The sequence below is a fragment of the Salmo trutta genome, unplaced genomic scaffold, assembly GCF_901001165.1.
Source record: "Salmo trutta unplaced genomic scaffold, fSalTru1.1, whole genome shotgun sequence".
Classification (NCBI taxonomy): Eukaryota; Metazoa; Chordata; class Actinopteri; order Salmoniformes; family Salmonidae; genus Salmo; species Salmo trutta.
Genome location: NW_021822881.1, coordinates 67,050 through 88,727, shown reverse-complemented (window position 1 = coordinate 88,727; position 21,678 = coordinate 67,050).

Sequence of the window (21,678 nt, the reverse complement as noted above, 5' to 3'; positions counted from 1 at the left end):
CCTTTACTTTGACTGATCTTTACAATGTACTCCACACTTTCTAGAGAAAGAAAAGTATAGAGAAATAAATAAAAAATTACTTAATTATATAATTCTGAGATATTTGATTGCAAAAGGAAAGGGCAACAGCACACCCAAATTCCTTCAGGAGCAAGCTCAAAAACAGAATATCAGACGGTTACAAATTACAGCTCGGTTTCAAAGTACATCATCATTTGTTGTATGTCACAGATAATGACACTGCCACTGTAAAATGGCGTACACATGTATTGAATCCCTTTCATCACTTATATTTAAGGTGATTCTTTTTGCCATTTCATTTTTGTGCATTTGAAACACACTCCAGATCAATTAGATTTAGAGACGACTGTCAATAGTATTGAACATAAATAGCCTTGAACATGACGATGCCATCAAAACAGTTTTTCTCTGATGGTTAGGCAATCACATTTATCACACAGATCTTGAAAAGCGTAAAATGTTAAGCAAACTCTCCATAGGCTGGGATGAAGTGTTGGACATCCCAGCAGTGGATATGTTCTGTAGGGGGGATGTTGAGAAACATGAGAATAATATTCTGTAGAGGGATGTTGAGAAACATGAGGCGAATGTTCTGTAGGGGGATGTTGAGAAGAGAAATATGAGGAGAATGTTCTATAGGGGGATGATGAGAAACATGACGACAATGCAGAGAATTATGAAAGCACTGCAATCAATGTTTGAAATAACCAGAGCTTGCACACACTCTCCCTGAAACTCAGACATGTGTTACAATGTTACAAAGATCCTTTGGGAACATTGGTTCTTCTGTTGAAAACGCCCTTAACAATATGCAATGCATGTGTACAATTGGCTTGTTATAAATCTTTGTTCCACTGGGTGCTGACTCTGAGGGATGCTCAATTGTAAAGTTAAGTACAAATCCTCTTGATGTGTAGGGTAGGGTGCACATGTAAATTGCCCTATATAAATGCAGTGAGAATATATATGAAGAGAATGATCAAAACATACAAAACAACTGTTTGGAGATAAACATTATCTGAATGAATGCAAGCCGCAGTGATAGATACAGCTTTACTCTGTCTGCTTGACTTATTTCTGAGATTGCCTGGATAGTGGAATGTTCTGCTTCAACTATCAGCACACTGCAGCATGGTCCTCAGAAACCCAGACTGTCTCTGTCATGGGTCCTCTAAAACCCAGACTGTCTCTGTCTTGGTCCTCAGAAACCCAGGACTGTCTCTGTCATGGTCCTCTAAAACCCGAGCTGTCTCTGTCATGGTCCTCAGAAACCCAGAACTGTCTCTGTCCATGGTCCTCTAAAACCCCAGACTGTCTCTGGTCATGGTCCTCAGAAACCCAGACTGTCCTCTGTCATGGTCCTCAGAAACCCAGACTGTCCTCTGTCATGGTCCTCTAAAACCAGACTGTCTCTGTCATGGTCCTCTAAAACCCAGACTGTCTCTGTCATGGTCCTCTAAAACACAGACTGTCTCTGTCATGGTCCTCAGAAACCCAGACTGTCTCTGTCTTGGTCCCTCTAAACCCAGACTGTCCTCTGTCTGGTCCCTCAGAAACCCAGACTGTCTCTGTCATGGTCCTCTAAAACCCAGACTGTCTTTGTCATGGTCCTCTAAAACCCAGACTGTCTCTGTCATGGTCCTCTAAAACCCAGACTGTCTCTGTCATGGTCCTCTAAAACCCAGGACTGTCTCTGTCATGGTCCTCAGAAACCCAGACTGTCTCTGTCATGGTCCTCTAAAACACAGACTGTCTTTGTCATGGTCTTCTAAACCCAGACTGTCTCTGTCATGGTCCTCTAAAACCTAGACTGTCTCTGTCATGGTCCTCAGAAACCCAACTGTCTCTGTCATGGTCCTCTAAAACCCAAAACTGTCTCTGTCATGGTCTTCTAAAACCTAGACTGTCTGTGTGAGTGACAGAGGACAATAGAAATTCCATTAGTCCACATTGTTCCATTGTTATTGGGAATTGAGGAGTGCATTGAGAAAAAGCAAGGGGGATGAGGGGGTAGGATTAGTGATAGCCACATGTCCTGAAGTGGAATACATATGGCTTTTCTGCTGACTAGTCATAGAGAGTATATTGAGATGAATAGAAATGTAAAACCTAGTGGACATCCAAGATAACAGCAGCCAGGAATATACTGTGAAATTCAAGATAACAGCAGCCAGGAAAATACTGTGAAATCCAAGATAACAGCAGCCAGGAAAATACTGTGAAATCCAAGACAAACAGCAGCCAGGAAATACTGTGAAATCAAGATAACAGCAGCCAGGAATACACTGTGAAATCCAAGATAACAGCAGCCAGGAATACACTGTGAAATTCCAAGATAACAGCAGCCAGGCATACACTGTGAAATCCAAGATAACATCAGCCAGGAATATACTGTGAAATCCAAGATAACAGCAGCCAGGAATACACTGTGAAATCCAAGATAACAGCAGCCAGGAATACACTGTGAAACCCAAGATAACAGCAGCCAGGAATACACTGTGAAATCCAAGATAACAGCAGCCAGGAATATACTGTGAAATCCAAGAGGAGGAAGATTGATAGCTGTGAGACTAATCCAAGAGGAAGAAGATTGATAGCTGTGAGACTAATCCAAGAGGTGGAAGATGGATAGCTGTGAGACTAATCTAAGAGGTGGATAGATCTGTATCACATCCAGGTGTGATTGGGAGTCCCATAGGGTGGCGCACAATTGGCCCAGCGTGTGGTCTGGGTTTTGCCGGGGTAGGCCGTCACAGTAAATAAGAATTTGTTCTTAACTGACTTGCCTACATAAATAAAAACAAATAAAAAAACGGATAATAAACAGTGAGTAGCAGCAGTGTAAAAACAAATTGGGGGGGAGTGTCAATGTAAATAGGTCCGGGTGGCCATTTGTGTCAGACTTCCGCCGAAGTCGGTCCCTCTCCTTGTTCCGGCAGCGTTCGGCGGTCGACGTCACTGGCCTGATAGCCATCGCAGATCAACTTTTCATTATCCATTTGTTTTGTCTTTGTCTTACAAACCAGGTTTCAACCCCAAATTACTTGTTCATTATTTAACCCTCTGTTCCCTCATGTTTGTTTGTGAGTAATTGTTTATTCTATTGTGGTCTGTATTTGTGGCCTTGTATTTATACAATGTGTATTGTGATCTTATTGAGTAAATTGCTTTCATTACTCATATCTAATGTCCTGCGCCTGACTCATCTCACCAGCTACATACAGACGTTTTACAATTTGATTAATTGTTCAGCAGGTCGTATGGCTTGGGTAGAAGCTGTAAAGGAGTCTTTTGGTCCAAGACTTGGTGCTCCGGTAGAGAACAGTCTATGACTTCGGTGACCCTGAGTCTTTGACAATGTTTTGGGCTTTCCTCTGACACCGCATAGTATATAATACAGTTGAAGTCGGAAGTTTACATGCACCTTAGCCAATACATTTAAACTCAGTTTTTCACAATACCTGACAATTAATCCTAGTAAAAATTCCCCTTTCTTAAGTCAGTTTGGATCACCACTATATTTTAAGAATGTGAAATGTCAGAATAATAGTAGAGAAAATGATTTATTTCAGCTTTTATTTCTTTCATCACATTCCCAGTGGGTCAGAAGTTTACATACAATCAATTAGTATTGCCTTTAAATTGTTTAACTTAGATCAAAAGTTTTGGGTAGACTTCCACAAGCTTCCGACAATAAGTTGGGTGAATTCACAAGCCTCCCACAATAAGTTGGGTGAATTTTGGCCCATTCCTCCTGACAGAACTGGTGTAACTGAGTCAGGTTTAAAGGCCTCCTTGCTCGCACATGCTTTTTCAGTTCTGGCCACAAATTTTCTATAGGATTGAGGTCAGGGCTTTGTGATGGCCACTCCAATACCTTGACTTTGTTGTCCTTAAGCCATTTTGCCACAACTTTAGAAGTATGCTTGGGGTCATTGTCCATTTCGAAGACCCATTTGCGACCAAGCTTTAACTTCCTGACTGATGTCGGTGAGATGTTGCTTCAATATATCCACATAATTTTCCTGCCTCATGATGCTATCTATTTTGTGAAGTGCACCAGTCCCTCCTGCAGCAAAGCACCCCCCACATCATGATGCTGCCACCCCTGTGCTTCACGGTTGGGATGGTGTTCTTCAACTTGCAAGCCTCCCTCTTTTTCCTCCAAACATAACGATGGTCATTATGGCCAAACAGTTCTATTTTTGTTTCATCAGACCAGAGGACATTTCTCAGAAGGTACGATCTTTGTCCCCATGTGAAGTTGCAAACCGTATGTCTGGCTTTTTTTTATGGCAATTTAGAGCAGTGGCTTCTTTCTTGCTGAGCGGCCTTTCAGGATATGTCGGTATAGGACTTGTTTTACTGTGGATACTTTTGCACCTGTTTCCTCCCAGCATCTTCACAAGATCCTTTGCTGTTGTTCTGGGATTGATTTGCACCTTTCGCACCAAAGTATGTTAATCTCTAGGAGACAGAACGTGTCTCCTTCCTTATGACGGTTGTGTGGTCCATGGTGTTTATACTTGCGTACTATTGTTTGTACAGATGAACGTGGTACCTTCAGGCGCTTGGAAATTGCTCCCAAGGATGAACCAGACTTGTGGAGGTCTACAATTTTGTTTCTGAGCTCTTGGCTGATTCTTTTGATTTTCCCATGATGTCAAGCAAAGAGGCACTGAGTTAGGTAGGCCTTGAAATACATTCGCAGCTACACCTCCTATTTACTCAAATGATGTTAATTAACCTATCAGATGCTTTTAAAAGCCATGACATAATTTTTCTGGATTGTTCAAGCTGTTTAAAGGCACAGTCAACTTAGTGTATGTAAACTTCTGACCCACTGGAATTGTGATACAGTGAATTATAAGTGAAATAATCTGTCTGTAAACAATTGTTGGAAAAATTACTTGTGTCATGCACAAAGTAGGTATCCTAACCGACTTGCCAAAACTATAGTTTGTTGACAAGAAATTGTGGAGTGGTTGAAAACGTATTTTAATGACTCCAACCTAATTGTATGTAAACTTCCAACTTCAACTGTTTACTTGTATCTGTACAGGGTGAATACTGAATTATTATAGGCAAAGAGGTTTTATTGTCTTCTCAGGAAATCTGTCTTATCTACATTAGTCTCATCCCCCACACAAGCTCTTAGATGCTGTGACATCCTGCTGAGATTGGTCCTGGGAGTGTTTAGGTAACTGTAAACTTGGTATTGTTTTATTGGTCAATGGTGGTAGGTTTTGGGTTGAAAGGTTACATCTTCAGATGTATAAATGGAATGCAATGCCTTTGTTCTCTCTCTTATCCTGTATCCAGTCCATGGAGGAAGGTTGTATGATCAATTCTCATTTCCTAGACTTCATGGCCTCTGGGCTAATAGGAATTTCTTTGTTCATAGCTTTGTCTTCTTAGTTAACCTTAGGATCTATATGCCTAGAAGTGTGCTTTGTAATGCTTCTTAATGCTTTGTAACTTAATATTTATACATTGTATGTGAATCTATTCATTGTACAATGTTAATTAAATATTTGCCTTTGATATAGACAATTCTCAGACCAATTCTTGCTAGTCTACGTCAACTCATTGACTTATGCTTTAGCTGTATATTTTAATGATCTTTGTGCAGTCAGATAAACATTTTAATAGGCTAGATGCTTAGTCTTATTATGAGTTGCATGTGAGGTATGTATGTATGTATGTATGTATGTATGTATGTATGTATGTATGTATGTATGTATGTATGTATGTATGTATGTATGTATGTATGTATGTATGTATGTATGTATGTATGTATGTATGTCTGTCTGTCTGTCTGTCTGTCTGTCTGTCTGTCTGTCTGTCTGTCTGTCTGTCTGTCTGTCTGTCTGTCTGTCTGTCTGTCTGTCTGTCTGTCTGTCTGTCTGTCTGTCTGTCTGTCTGTCTGTCTGTCTGTCTGTCTGTCTGTCTGTCTGTCTGTCTGTCTGTCTGTATGTCTGTATGTATGTATGTAAACTCAGTGAAAAAAGAAATGTCCTCTCACTGACAACTGCATTTATTTTCAGCAAACTTAACATGTGTAAATATGTGTATGAAAATAACAAGATTCAACATTTGAGACATAAACTAAACAAGTTCCACAGACATGTGACAAAGAGAAATGAAATATTGTGTCCCTGAACAAAGGGGGGACCAAAATCAAAAGTAACAGTCAGTATCTGGTGTGGCCACCAGCTGCATTAAGTACTGCAGTGCATCTCCTCCTCATGGACTGCACCAGATTTGCCAGTTCTTGCTGTGAGATGTTACCCCACTCTTCCACCAAGGCACCTGCAAGTTCCAGCACATTTCTGGGGGGAATGGCCCTAGCCCTCACCCTCCGATCCAACAGGTCCCAGATGTGATCAATGGGATTGAGATCCGGGCTCTTCGCTGGCCATGACAGAACACTGACATTCCTGTCTTGCAGGAAATCACGCACTGAACGAGCAGTGTGGCTGGTGGCCTTGTCATGCTGGAGGGTCACGTCAGGATGAGCCTGCAGGAAGGGTACCACATGAGGGAGGAGGATGTCATCCCTGTAACGCACAGCGTTGAGATTGCCTGCAATGACAACAAGCTCAGTCCAATGATGCTGTGACACACTGCCCTAGACCATGACAGACCCTCCACCTCCAAAGTAAAGGCCTCGGTGTAACGCTCATTCGATCGACGATAAATCGACCATGACCCCTGGTGAGACAAAACCGCGACTCGTCAGTAAAGAGCACTTTTTTGCCAGTCCTGTCTGGTCCAGCGACGGTGGGTTTGTGACCATAGGTGACGTTGTTGCCGGATATGTCTGGTGAGGACCTGATTTACAACAGGCCTACAAGTCCTCAGTCCAGCCTCTCTCAGCCTATTGCGGACAGTCTGAGCACTGATGGAGGAATTGTGCGTTCCTGGTGTAACTCGGGCAGTTGTTTTTGCAATCCTGTACCTGTCCTGCAGGTGTGATGTTCGGCTTTACCGATCCTGTGCAGGTGTTGTTACATGGGTCAAACATTTCGGGTAGCCACCCACAAGCTTCCCACAATAAGTTGGGTGAATTTTGGCCCATTCCTCCTGACAGAGCTGGTGTAACTGAGTCAGGTTTGTAGGCCTCCATGCTCGCACATGCTTTTTCAGGGTGTGTCAAGAGCAATAGAGACTTTAATAAGAGCAATAGAGACAGGGAGCTGGTGGGATAATGATGTAGCTGGTGGGGATAATGATGTAGATGGTGGGGATAATGATGTATGTGGTGGGGATAATGATGATATGGTGGGAGAATGATGTAGGTTAGAGGGATAATGATGTAGCTGGTGGGGTTAATGATTTAGCTGGTGGGATAATGATGTAACTGGTGGGGATAATGATGTAGCCGGTGGGGATAATGATGTAGCTGGTGGGGATAATGATGTAGCTGGTGGGATAATGATTTAGAAGGTGGGGATAATGATGTAGCTGGTGGGGATAATGATGCAGCGGGCGGGATAATGATGCAGACCATGGAGATAATGATGTAACTGGTGGGATAATGATGTAGCTGGTGGGGATAATGATGTAGACGGTGGGATAATGATGTAGCGGGTGGGGATAATGATGTAGCGGGTGGGATAATGATGTAGCTGTTGGGGATAATGATTTAGATGGTGGGGATAATGATGTAGCTGGTGGGATAATGATTTAGAAGGTGGGGATAATGATGTAGCTGGTGGGATAATGATGCAGCGGGCGGGATAATGATGCAGACCATGGAAGATAATGATGTAACTGGTGGGATAATGATTTAGCTGGTGGGATAATGATGTAGATGGTGGGATAATGATGTAAGTGGTGGTGATCATGATTTAGCTGGTGGGATAATGATGTAGCTGGTGGGGGTAATGATGTAGCTGCTTGGGGATAATGATGTAGCTGGTGGGGTTAATGACGAAGCTGGTGGGGATAATGATGTAGACAGTGGAGACAATGATGTAGCGGGTGGGGATAATGATTTAGCTGGTGGGGATAATGATGTAGCTGGTGGGATAATGATTTAGAAGGTGGGGATAATGATGTAGACAGTGGAGACAATGATGTAGATGGTGGGGATAATGATGTAGCTGTTGGGGATAATGATTTAGCTGGTGGGATAATGATGTAGCTGGTGGGGGTAATGATTTAGCTGGTGGATAATGATGTCGCTGTGGGGGATAATGATGTAGACGGTGGGATAATGATGTAGACAGTGGGGGTAATGATGACAAGAGAGAGAAAGATCTTGTTCACAGATGATTCATGTCTCATGTTTACATACACATTCTGGTAAAATAATTCATTATAACCAATCAGTTATTGAAATTAAATTATGCCACGTTGTTAACGGCAATAACACTAATAACGTATCATCCTTAATTAGATTGAACTCATATAAATGGAATATCTGCAATCAAGAAGTGTTTGCATCAGCCACACGTCCACTCAATCTCTGTCTTGTGTGATTTGAAGAATCTTAAAAATCTCATAAAATATGTCCACTCAGTCTCGTCTTTTACGGATTAAGCGTGAAAAGTGTGATTATGGGTATCAATACAAATTGGGGAAAAGAAATGATACTTCCACTCTTTTCATGCATGGTATTCATGTTTCTTTGGAATGACAGAAACAAGCACCATAATGCATGATATTGTATCAGGTTGTGACTAACAGCCATAACTTATTTAATTTCTAAATAAGAAGATACCCATTGATTACCACTTTATGTATTTCTAAATAACAGCTCCATTACGGATCTAGAGGACTGCCATATCTCTTACATCATGTTATCTAGCAGAGGAAGGAATGAAAATAACATTTCCTGGGATTTCCTGCCTTCATTTGATATTGTTTATATCTCTAAAAGAACCAATTCAGTGTGTTAAAGTTAAACCTTCCCATCCTATCATGGCTTCACCGTCTGGGCCCTGCAGCAGCGCTGACCTTTTAACACATTGCATGCCTGTGCATAGATATTGGAGTTACAACCTTTCACCTAAATGAAAAGTGCTCGCAAAACCAACAGCAGCGCTTGGTGAATCTGTGCGCCTCAGAGGTGAATTTCATCACACAGGATTACCTTACCCTTAATTATCCGTTCCGGCTTTGTATCTGGAGGCTCGGGCCATCAACAAGGGTAGGGACACTGCATCCAGCCAGCGCTTCTCATACTTTGGTTCATTAGCCGAGGGTGAGGAAGGCGAGGATGGGGCCTACATGGGTACAAGTGAAGAAGACAGTGATGGTTTCCTCTCAATCATAGGCTAAGGTCACTTTGATCATTGTGCATTCAAAGTGCATTCGAAAACAATAATGTCCTACTTTCAGTTCCTTTTGCACTGAAAGGATGATATCCTTGTTACTTCCTAAATACTGTATGCTATTAATTATTGGTGATCATTATGGTCACCTAGCGAGCACACCTTTTACTTACTGTGTCCTGGGATTTCACAATGGCATTTCTCTACAAGTCAATCGCAGCACCTGGCACATATTCTTGCACAAATGATTTGCTTTTCCTCCCCTCTGAGCAAATCAAAGGCTATAACCAATTATGTCTACTTTCCAGAGAAAACGATTCCCCCTTTGTCAGTTCTTGTAGAGAGCAATTAGAGACCAATGCTTAATAATTACACTTGACTTTCAAGTTGTGCTGCGCAAGGGAGTGGTAAAGATTACAAGAAATGGAATACTATCTGCACGTCAACACGGATTAGAGTGACGAGGTGTCAGTTTTCACCAAGGACCTGGGAAACAAGATGCTAAGCTGCCACTCTTGTCCTTCATATCATTCACTCTTCCCAAAACTCGTGATATTTCTGAGACGACAAATAGACCGAAGCGTAATTATTTAGAGGCATGTAAATGAATCCATAGGAAGCTGTCCTTAGGGCAATGAAAGGAAAACACTGTCAATCATTTCAATGTCAACGCCACATACAGGAGATGACAAGCTCAGAGAATTATAATCACCTGCAGGCAAGCAAACAACAATGCTAGAGGAAGGCAAAATAGTGGGGGAAATATTGTCTGGGTTAAGCATTGTGTGTTAAACTACTGCAATTACAGGGCACTTATGTTTTTCCACTAGCGGCTCTGTCCCCATAGGAGAACCCTATTGGGTTCCAGGTAGAAACCTTTTGGGATCCAGGAAGAATTCTCTGTGGAACGGGTTCTACATGGAACCCAAAAGAGTACTACCTGGGATCTTCAAAGGGTTCTCCTATCGGGACAGCCAAGAAACCCTTTTAGGTTAAAGATAGCACCTAACTTTCTAAGATTAGTTATCCTCTATAGTCGCAGAGCAGAATCAGGTGAAAAATGCAAGTCAACCATGGTTTCCAGTGTTTAGTCTATATGATTTCCAGTATTTAGTCTACATGGGTTTCCAGTATTTAGTCTACATGGTTTCCAGTATTTTCTACTGGTTCCAGTATTTAGTTACATGGTTTCCAGTATTTAGTCACCCTGGTTCCAGTGTTTAGTCTATATGATTTCCCAGTATTTAGTCTACATGGTTTCCAGTGTTTAGTCTATATGATTTACAGTATTTAGTCTACATGGTTTCCAGTGTTTAGTCTATATGATTTCCAGTATTTAGTCTACATGGTTTCCAGTGTTTAGTCTATATGATTTCCAGTATTTAGTCTGCATGGTTTCCAGTGTTTAGTCTATATGATTTCCAGTATTTAGTCTACATGGTTTCCAGTGTTTAGTCTATATGATTTCCAGTATTTAGTCTGCATGGTTTCCAGTGTTTAGTCTATATGATTTCCAGTATTTAGTCTACATGGTTTCCAGTATTTAGTCTACATGGTTTCCAGTATTTAGTCTACATGGCTTCCAGTGTTTAGTCTACATGGTTTCCAGTATTTAGTATACATGGTTTCCAGTGTTTAGTCTACATGGTTTCCAGTGTTTAGTCTACATGGTTTCCAGTATTTAGTCTACATGATTTCCAGTATTTAGTCTACATGGTTTCCAGTATTTAGTCTACATGATTTCCAGTATTTAGACTACATGGATTCCAGTGTTTAGTCTATATGATTTCCAGTGTTTAGTCTACATGGTTTTCCAGTGTTTAGTCTATATGATTTCCAGTATTTAGTCTACATGGATTCCAGAGTGTTTAGTCCTATATGATTTCCAGTGTTTAGTCTACATGGTTTCAGTGTTAGTCTATATGATTTCCAGTGTTTAGTCTACCATGGTTTCCAGTGTTTAGTCTATATGATTTCCAGTGTTTAGTCTAAATGGTTTCCAGTGTTTAGTCTACATGGTTTCCAGTGTTTAGTCTATATGATTTCCAGTATTTAGTCTACATGGTTTCCAGTATTTAGTCTACATGGTTTCCAGTGTTTAGTCTACATGGTTTCAGTGTTTAGTCTATATGATTTCCAGTATTTAGTCTACATGGTTTCCAGTGTTTAGTCTACATGGTTTCCAGTGTTTAGTCTATATGATTTCCAGTATTTAGTCTACATGGTTTCCAGTATTTAGTCAACATGGTTTCCAGTGTTTAGTCTATATGATTTCCAGTATTTAGTCAACATGGTTTCCAGTGTTTAGTCTATATGATTTCCAGTATTTAGTCTACATGGTTTCCAGCGTTTAGTCTATATGATTTCCAGTATTAGTCTACATGGTTTCCAGTATTTAGTCTATATGATTTCCAGGTAATTTAGTTCTACATGATTTCCAGTATTTAGTCTACATGGTTTCCAGTATTTAGTCAAACATGGTTTCCAGTATTTAGTCAACCATGGTTTCCAGTATTTAGTCAACATGGTTTCCAGTATTTAGTCTACATGGTTTCCAGTATTTAGTCTACATGGTTTCCAGTATTTAGTCTACATGGTTTCCAGTATTTAGTGTACATGGTTTCCAGTATTTAGTCAACCATGGTTTGCAGTATTTAGTCTACATGGTTTCCAGTATTTAGTCAACATGGTTTCCAGTATTTAGTCTACATGGTTTCCAGTATTTAGTCTACATGGTTTCCAGTATTTAGTCCACATGGTTTCCGGTTTCCAGTGTTTAGTCTACATGGTTTCCAGTATTTAGTCAACCATGGTTTCAGTATTTAGTCTACATGGTTTCCAGTATTTAGTCAACCATGGTCTCCAGTGTTTAGTTCTACATGGTTTCCAGTGTTTAGTCTACATGGTTTCCAGTGTTTAGTCTACATGGTTTCCAGTATTTAGTCTACATGGTTTCCAGTATTTAGTCTACATGATTTCCAGTATTTAGTCTACATGGCTTTCTGGTTTCCAGTGTTTAGTCTACATGGTTTTCCAGTATTAGTCTACATGGTTTCCAGTATTTAGTCAACTATGGTTTTCAGTATTTAGTCTACTTGGTTTCCAGTATTTAGTCAACATGGTTTCCAGTATTTAGTATACATGGTTTCCAGTATTTAGTCTACACGGTTTCCAGTATTTAGTCTACATGGTTTCCAGTATTTCGTCTACATGGTTTCCAGTATTTAGTCAACTATGGTTTCCAGTATTTAGTCTACAATTGTTGACTTGTTTACGCTGCTGTGCGTTTTTTGTTGCTGATCTTACTTTGCTACCTGACGGTTTTTTACTTTTTTCATTACCGTATATTTTTACTTTTACCCTCACTCAACTTTTTTTCATTCAACTTTTTTACCCCGGAGGTTTTTTCTGGACATGGTTCGTCAGGACTTCAAACAGCCAAAGCTAAGTACATTAACATGATGCCTTCTAATTGCAGTCGTTGTACTTAATATACAGTAGAACGATCGCCTTACGGCAAGGATAGCCTGTGCTGCAAGCCCAGCTTCAGACGCAATCGTTAGGCAAGGGTAATTCAGTGTAGGAAAGGATGAAACAGCGTCTGTGCCACCAGCAAGTACAGATAGTAACGTTAGTATGAAACCCCTCGCACGGTCCCCGCAGCCGGACAACTTTCTCATGGCTTCTGGAGGGAAACGCTGTAGGAACGCTCAACCGGTGTCGCTCATTCAGCCGACAGAAACTTTAAACCGGTTCCTCCCCATAAGCGAGTCGGAGTCAGAGGCCGAGACTTCTCTGGTCTCTACTCCTCCGCTATGGGGTCTGAGACGCCGACGGCTCCCCCCATTTGCTCTGACAAATTGAAAACCCTAGTCATTGGCGACTCCATTACCCGCAGTATTAGACTTAAAACGAATCATCCAGCGATCATACACTGTTTACCAGGGGGCAGGGCTACCGACGTTAAGGCTAATCTAAAGACGGTGCTGGCTAAAGCTAAAACTGGCTGAGTGTAGAGAGTATAGAGATATTGTTATCCACGTCGGCACAACGATGTTAGGATGAAACAGTCAGAGGTCACCAAGTGCAACATAGCTCAGCGTGTAAATCAGCTAGAAAGATGTGTGGGCATCGATTAATTGTCTCTGGCCCCCTCCCAGTTAGGGGGAGTGATGAGCTCTACAGCAGAGTCTCACAACTCAATCGCTGGTTGAAAACTGTGTTCTGCCCCTCCCAAAAGATAGAATTTGTAGATAATTGGCCCTCTTTCTGGGACTCACCCACAAACAGGACCAAGCCTGGCCTGTTGAGGAGTGACGGACTCCATCCTAGCTGGAGGGGAGCTCTCATCTATCTACGAACATAGACAGGGCTCTAACTCCTCTAGCTCCACAATGAAATAGGGTGCAGGCCAGGCAGCAGGTTGTTAGCCAGCCTGCCAGCTTAGTGGAGTCTGCCATTAGCACAGTCAGCGTAGTCAGCTCAGCTATCCCCATTGAGACCGTGTCTGTGCCTCGATCTAGGTTGGGCAAAATTAAAAATGGCGGTGTTCGCTTTAGTAATCTCACTAGTATAAAGACCTCCTCCATTCCTGCCATTATTGAAAGCGATTGTGATACTTCACATCTCAAAATTGGGTTACTTAATGTTAGATCCCTCACTTCCAAGGCAGTTATAGTCAATGAACTAATCACTGATCATAATCTTGATGTGATTGGCCTGACTGAAACATGGCTCAAGCCTGATGAATTTACTGTGTTAAATGAGGGCCCTCCCCCTGGTTACACTAGTGACCATACCCCCCCGTGCATTCCGGCAAAGGCGGAGGTGTTGCTAACATCTACGATAGCAACCATTTCAATTACAAAAAAAAAAAACCATGACGTTTTCGTCTTTTTGAGCTTCTAGTCATGAAATCTATGCAGCCTACTCAATCACTTTTTTATAGCTACTGTTTACAGGCCTCCTGGGCCATATGCAGTGTTCCTTACTGAGTTCCCTGAATTCCTATCGGATCTTGTAGTCATAGCAGATAATATTCTAATTTTGGTGACTTTACATTCACATGGAAAAGTCCACAGACCCACTCCAAAAGGCTTCGGAGCCATCATCGACTCAGTGGGTTTTTGTCCAACATGTCTCTGGACCTACTCACTGCCTACAGTCATACTTGGACCTAGTTTTGTCCCATGGAATAAATGTTGTGGATCTTAATGTTTTTCCTCATAATCCTGGATTATCGGACCACCATTTTATTGCGTTTACAATTGCAACAAATAATCTGCTCAGACCCCAACCAAGGAGCATTAAAAAGTCATGCTATAAATTCTCAGACAACCCAAAGATTCCTTGATGCCCTTCCAGACTCCCCTGCCTACCCAAGGACGTCAGAGGACAAAAATCAGTTAACCACCTAACCGAGGAACTCAATTTAACCTTGCGCAATACCCTAGATGCAGTTTGCACCCCTAAAAATTAAAAACATCTGTCATAAGAAACTAGCTCCCTTGGTATACAGAAATACACGAGCTCTGAAGCAAGCTTCCAGTAATTGGAACGGAAATGGCGCCACACCAAACTGGAAATCTTCCGACTAGCTTGGAAAGACAGTACCGTGCAGTATCGAAGAGCCCTCACTGCTGCTCGATCATCCTATTTTTCCAACTTAATTGAGGAAAATAAGAACAATCCGACATTTCTTTTTGATACTGTCGCAAAGCTAACTAAAAAGCAGCATTCGCAAATGGAGGATGGCTTTCACTTCAGCAGTAATAAATTTATGAACTTCTTTGAGGAAAAGATCATGATCATTAGAAAGCAAATTACGGACTCCTCTTTAAATCAGGATATTCCTCCAAAGCTCCATTGTCCTGAGTCTGCACAAATCTGCCAGGACCTAGGATCAAGGGAGATACTAAAGTGTTTAGTACTATATCTCTTGACACAATGATGAAAACAATCATGGCCTCCAAACCCTCAAGCTGCATACTGGACCCTATTCCAACTAACTACTGAAAGAGCTGCTTCCTGTGCTTGGCCCTCCTATGTTGAACATAATAAACGGCTCTCTATCCACCGGATGTGTACCAAGCTCACTAAAAGTGGCAGTAATAAAGCCTCTCTTGAAAAAGCGAATCTTGACCCAGAAATTATAAAAAACTATCGGCCTATATCGAATCTTCCATTCCTCTCAAAAATTTAGAAAAAGCTGTTGCGCAGCAACTCACTGCCTTCCTGAAGACAAACAATGTATACGAAACGCTTCAGTCTGGTTTTAGACCCCATCATAGCACTGAGACTGCTAGGGAGTTTTTCCTAGGGAGTTTTTCCTAGCCACCGTGCTTCTTTCACATGCTTTGCTTGCTGTTTGGGGTTTTAGGCTGGGTTTCTGTACAGCACTTTGAGATTTCACCTGATATACGAAGGGCTATATAAATAAATTTGATTTGATTGTTTCCAGTATTTAGTCTGCATGGTTTCCAGTATTTAGTCTACATGGTTTCCAGTATTTAGTCAACCATGGTTTCCAGTATTTAGTCTACATGGTTTCCAGTATTTAGTCAACCATGGTTTCCAGTTTAGTCTACATGGTTTCCAGTATTTAGTCTACATGGTTTCCGGTTTCCTGTGTTTAGTCTACATGGTTTCCAGTATTTAGTCTACATGGTTTCCGGTTTCCAGTATTTAGTCTACATGGTTTCCAGTATTTAGTCTACATGGTTTCCAGTATTTAGTCAACCTGTCACATTCTGACCTGTAAAGGTGTTATTTGTTAGTGTTTAGTTTGGTCAGGATGTGGCAGGGGGTATTTGTTTTATGTGGTTTAGGGTGGTTGTGTGTATGTGTCCATGTAGAGAGGGGTATTTGATTTATTAGTCCAGGGTTTTGGCTACTGTTCTATGTTAGTTTATTTGTGTTAGTTTATGTTCTGTCTAGTCATTTGTATTTCTATATTTAGTTAATTGATGTTGGAGCCTTCAGTTGGAGGCAGCTGTCTATCGTTGCCTCTGATTGAAGGTCCTATAATTAGGGGTGTGTTGTATTGTGGGTAGTTGTATTCTGTTTTGTGCTTGTCACCTGACAGAACTGTTAGTGTCGTTTCTGTTAATTGTATAAGTGTTTATTTTGTTTCTCCTTCTTATATATTAAAAAGAGAAGATGAGTATACACTTCCCTGTTGCGTCTTGGTCCTCCACACACGACACTCGTTACACAACCATGGTTTCCAGTATTTAGTCTACATGGTTTCCAGTATTTAGTCTACATGGTTTCCAGTGTTTAGTCAACCATGGTTTCCAGTGTTTAGTCTACATGGTTCCAGTATTTAGTCTATATGTTCCAGTATTTAGTCTACATGGTTTCCAGTGTTTAGTCTACATGGTTTCCAGTGTTTAGTCTACATGGTTTCCAGTATTTAGTCTACATGGTGTCCAGTATTTAGTCTACATGGTTTCCAGTATTTAGTCTACATGGTTTCCAGTATTTAGTCTACATGGTTTCCAGTATTTAGTCTACATGGTTTCCAGTATTTAGTCAACATGGTTTCCAGTATTTAGTCAACTATGGTTTCCAATATTTAGTCTACATGGTTTCCAGTATTTAGTCTACATGGTTTCCAGTGTTTAGTCAACCATGGTTTCCAGTATTTAGTCTACATGGTTTCCAGTATTAGTCTACATGGTTTCCAGTATTTAGTCTACATGGTTTCCAGTGTTTAGTCTACATGGTTTACGGTTTCCAGTGTTTAGTCTACATGGTTTCCGGTATTTGGTTAACCATGGTTTCCAGTAAGTCCACAGCTGATCTATTATGAGAACCCAGCCAGCTGATCCATGATGTCACATTAAGTCAAACCTGACTTGTTTATGCATAGGTAAGCATGTGTCAGAGTATTCTCCCACAGTTGAAAAGAACACATGAATGCCATGATAGTATAGTTAATGCAGTGACCATGTTAATACAGTGATAATGCAGTGATTATGCAGTGATACTGCAGCGAATACAGTGACCTTGTGGTTAATACAGTGATAATGCAGTGAGTATGCAGTGAGTATACAGTGATATTGCAGTGAATACAGTGACCGTGTTGTAATACAGTGAGTATACAGTGATACTGCAGTGAATACAGTGACGACACCATTAATACAGTAATAATGCAGCGATGATGCCGCGATACTGCAATGAATACAGTGATAATGCAGTGATAATGCAGTCCACAGAGCTCAGTGCTTCAGGATAGATATTCACTAGCTGTTCTGGAAGATAACAATAGACTGAACAGACACAGATTTCCTCTGAAAAGGGGCCTTCTGACGTCCTTTCTGTTCATCCTAAATATTTCATGTTCAAAGACTATAAGGGAATTAAGTCTTTTGAGAATAGAATACGCTGCACTCATTCATAATAAAGCTTATTATCAGTCAGGTACCAATACTAGAGATTACAAAACACAATTGGAGTGTGCTTTTGGTTTCCGTCAGGTGTGAACGTATAGATAGCCTTTGCAAGAAGGTCCATTTGCATGACAGGAAATGTGCATGCTGGCAAAATATTCTGCAGTGTTTTTAGACCAGGAACATTCAAATCACTGTGAAGAATGTAGAATGGGAAACCACTCACAATATAACTGCAAGACAAGGAACAATTGGCCAAAAATATTTTTGTAGCATGAGCTTACAGTCTCGGTTTCAATAGTACACTCAGTTTCCCCTATTGCCAGAGGTTCAAGATGTTGTTCAGGGAGACAGGTCTCATGAGAGTGATGTACTATGAAATGGCATCGACAGCATGTAGGCTACCTATCCACTCTGCGATTCCATTTGAGGGGTCACAACAGTATCCTGCACTCTAAACTAGTCCCTGTCATATCCGCTAATACTACAGAATCTGGGAGCTGTTATGAACATGGGTTACAGTACTTCAGGGCTGACGAAGGCAAAGTCACTTTGCAATGCTAAGAACACTCTGATTGGCTTCCATCTACATCATTAGTTCACTGCTAAGTGAGTATGGTTGTAGCAATGCTTTAATCTGGCTACGGGATGACTGTAGGAATACTTACACCTGTCAACTTCCATCCTCACCTCCTCCCTCAGTCTAAACCAGATATCAAATCCTCAAACCGGGTATTGGGAGCTTTCTCAAATTGTCAGTTTGTATTAGTGTGACGTTAATGCATGCTACTTGAATCACAAGCACATTTAATGGAAGAAAAACAATGCAATTGCATAAAGGTTTACTTACTGTGTTGCTAGAATTACCATTTAAATGTAAACCACTGTCAAATAGTGGTGAAGATACTCTGCTACTTTGATCAGCGGGTGGTACAGGAGAGCCTGAAAACCATGAGAGCAAATGTTATATTGTTGAAACATGAAATACTTAATGTGCTCAGCCTCAGCCGCAGAATCAGTCTGAGAATCAGCCTGTCTAAGAATCAGCCTGAGAATCAGCCTGAAAATCAGCCTCAGTCTCAGAATCAGCCTGAGAATTAGCCTCAGTCTCAGAATCGGCCTGAGAATCAGCCTGAGAATCAGCCTCAGATTCAGTCTCAGAATCAGCCTGAGAATCAGCATCAAAATCATCCTTTGGCTCTACCTCAGAATCACCTTTATAGGCCAGGTTCAGGTACAGTACATGAACAGAATGTGATTTAGTGATATGATGCTGCCACAGAATATTGAATAAACTGTGAGGGAAAAAGTATTGATCCCTGCTGATTTTGTACATTTGCCCACTGACAAAGAAATGATCAGTCTATAATTTAATGGTAGGTTTATTTGAACAGTGAGAGACAGAATAACAACAAAAAAATCCAGAAGTATTTGACCCCCTCTCAATCAGAAAGATTTCTGGCTCCCAGGTGTCTTTATACAGGTAACGAGCTGAGATTAAAGGGAGTGCCTAATCTCAGTTTGTTACCTGTATAAAAGACACCTGTCCTCAGAAGCAATCAATCAATCAGATTCGAAACTCTCCACCATGGCCAAGACCAAAGAGCTCTCAAGGATGTCAGGGACAAGATTGTAGACCTACACATTGCTGGAATGGGCTACAAGAACATTGCCAAGCAGCTTGGTGAGAAGGTGACAACAGTTGGTGCGATTATTCGCAAATGGAAGAAACACAAAAGAACTGTCTCGGCCTGGGGCTCCATGGCCTGGCTCCATGGCCCCTCGGCCTGGGGCTCCATGCAAGATCTCACCTCGTGGGGTTGAAAGATCATGAGAATGGTGAGGAATCAGCCCAGAACTACCTGTCCCAGACCTGTTGTCCCAGACCTGCTGGAACCCTGACCTTCACGGACGTGCTACCTGTCCTAGACCTGCTGTTTTCAACTCTCTAGAGACAGCAGGAGCGGTAGATATACTCTCAAAGATCGGCTATGAAAAAGCCAACTGACACTTACTCTTGTGTTACTGACTTGTTGCACCCTCGACAACTACTATGATTATTATTGACAATGCTGGTCATTTATGAACATTTGAACATCTAGGCCATGTGCTGTTATAATCTCCACCCGGCACAGCCAGAAGAGGACTGGCCACCCCTCATAGCCTGGTTCCTCTCTAGGTTTCTTCCTAGGTTTTGGCCTTTCTAGGGAGTTTTTCCTAGCCACTGTGCTTCTACACCTGCATTGCTTGCTGTTTGGGTTTTAGGCTGGGTTTCTGTACAGCACTTTGTGATATCAGGATGTAAGAAGGGCTATATACATTTGATTTTGATTTGATTTGATTTGAACTACACGGGAGGATCTTGTCAATAATCTCAAGGCAGCTGGGACCATAGTCACCAAGAAAACAACTGGTAACACACTACGCCATGAAGGACTGAAATCCTGCAGTGCCCGCAAGGTCCCCCTGCTCAAGAAGGCACATATAGATGCCCGTCTGAAGTTTGCCAATGAACATCTGAATGATTCAGAGGACAACTGGGTGAAAGTGTTGTGGTCAGATGAGACCAAAATGGAGCTCTTTGGCATCAACTCAACTCGCAGTGTTTGGAGGAGGAGGAATGCTGCCTATGACCCCAAGAACACCATCCCCACCGTCAAACATGGAGGTGGAAACATTATGCTTTGGGGGTGTTTTTCTGCTAAGGGGACAGGACAACCTCACCGCATCAAGGGACGATGGACAGGGCCGTGTACTGTCAAATCTTGGGTGAGAACCTCCTTCCTCAGCCAGGGCATTGAAAATGGGTCGTGAATGGGTATTCCAGCAGGACAATGACCCAAACACACGGCCAAGGAAAAAGGAGTGGCTCAAGAAGAAGCACATTAAGGTCCTGGACTGGCCTAGCCAGTCTCCAGACCTTAACCATAGAAAATCTGTGGAGGGAGCTGAAGGTTCGAGTTGCCAAACGTCAGCCTCGAAACCTTAATGACTTGGAGAAGATCTGCAAAAAGGAGTGGGACAAAATCCCTCCTGAGATGTGCAAACCTGGTGGCCAACTACAAGAAACGTCTGACCTCTGTGATTGCCAACAAGGGTTTTGCCACCAGTACTAAGTCATGTTTTGCAGAGGGGTCAAATACTTATTTCCCTCATTAAAATGCAAATCATTTATAACATTTTTGACATGCGTTTTTATGGATTTTTGTTGTTATTCTGTCTCTCACTGTTCAAATAAACCTACCATTAAAATTATAGACTGATCATTTCTTTGTCAGTGGGCAAACGTACAAAATCAGCAGGGGATCAAATACTTTTTCTCTCACTGTATATAGACAGAATATATCGACAAAATATATACATATATATATATATATATATATATAATGTATGGATGATAACATGTATACAGTATAGAGACAGCATTGTTCCCTCAATCCAAAAGTTTACAAAAAAACACACGAGCAGTGACCAAACACCATGACTGACTCTCTGGGCACCACAGGTATCATAACACTTTGGCTGCCTCTCTGGGCACCACAGGTATCATAACACCGTGGCTGCTTCTCTGGGCACCACAGGTATCATAACACCGTGGCTGACTCTCTGGGCACCACAGGTATCATAACACTGTGGCTGCCTCTCTGGGCAGCACAGGTATCATAACACCGTGGCTGACTCTCTGGGCACCACAGGTATCATAACACCGTGGCTGCCTCTCTGGGCACCACAGGTATCATAACACCGTGGCTGACTCTCTGGGCACCACAGGTATAACACCGTGGCTGCCTCTCTGGGCACCACAGGTATCATAACACTGTGGCTGCCTCTCTGGGCAGCACAGGTATCATAACACCGTGGCTGACTCTCTGGGCACCGCAGGTATCATAACACCGTGGCTGCCTCTCTGGACACCAGTCAGTAGAGAATCTAAAGAGGGCCTAGTATGTGTCTAGCCTGGGGACCCGGACCATGTGGTTCAT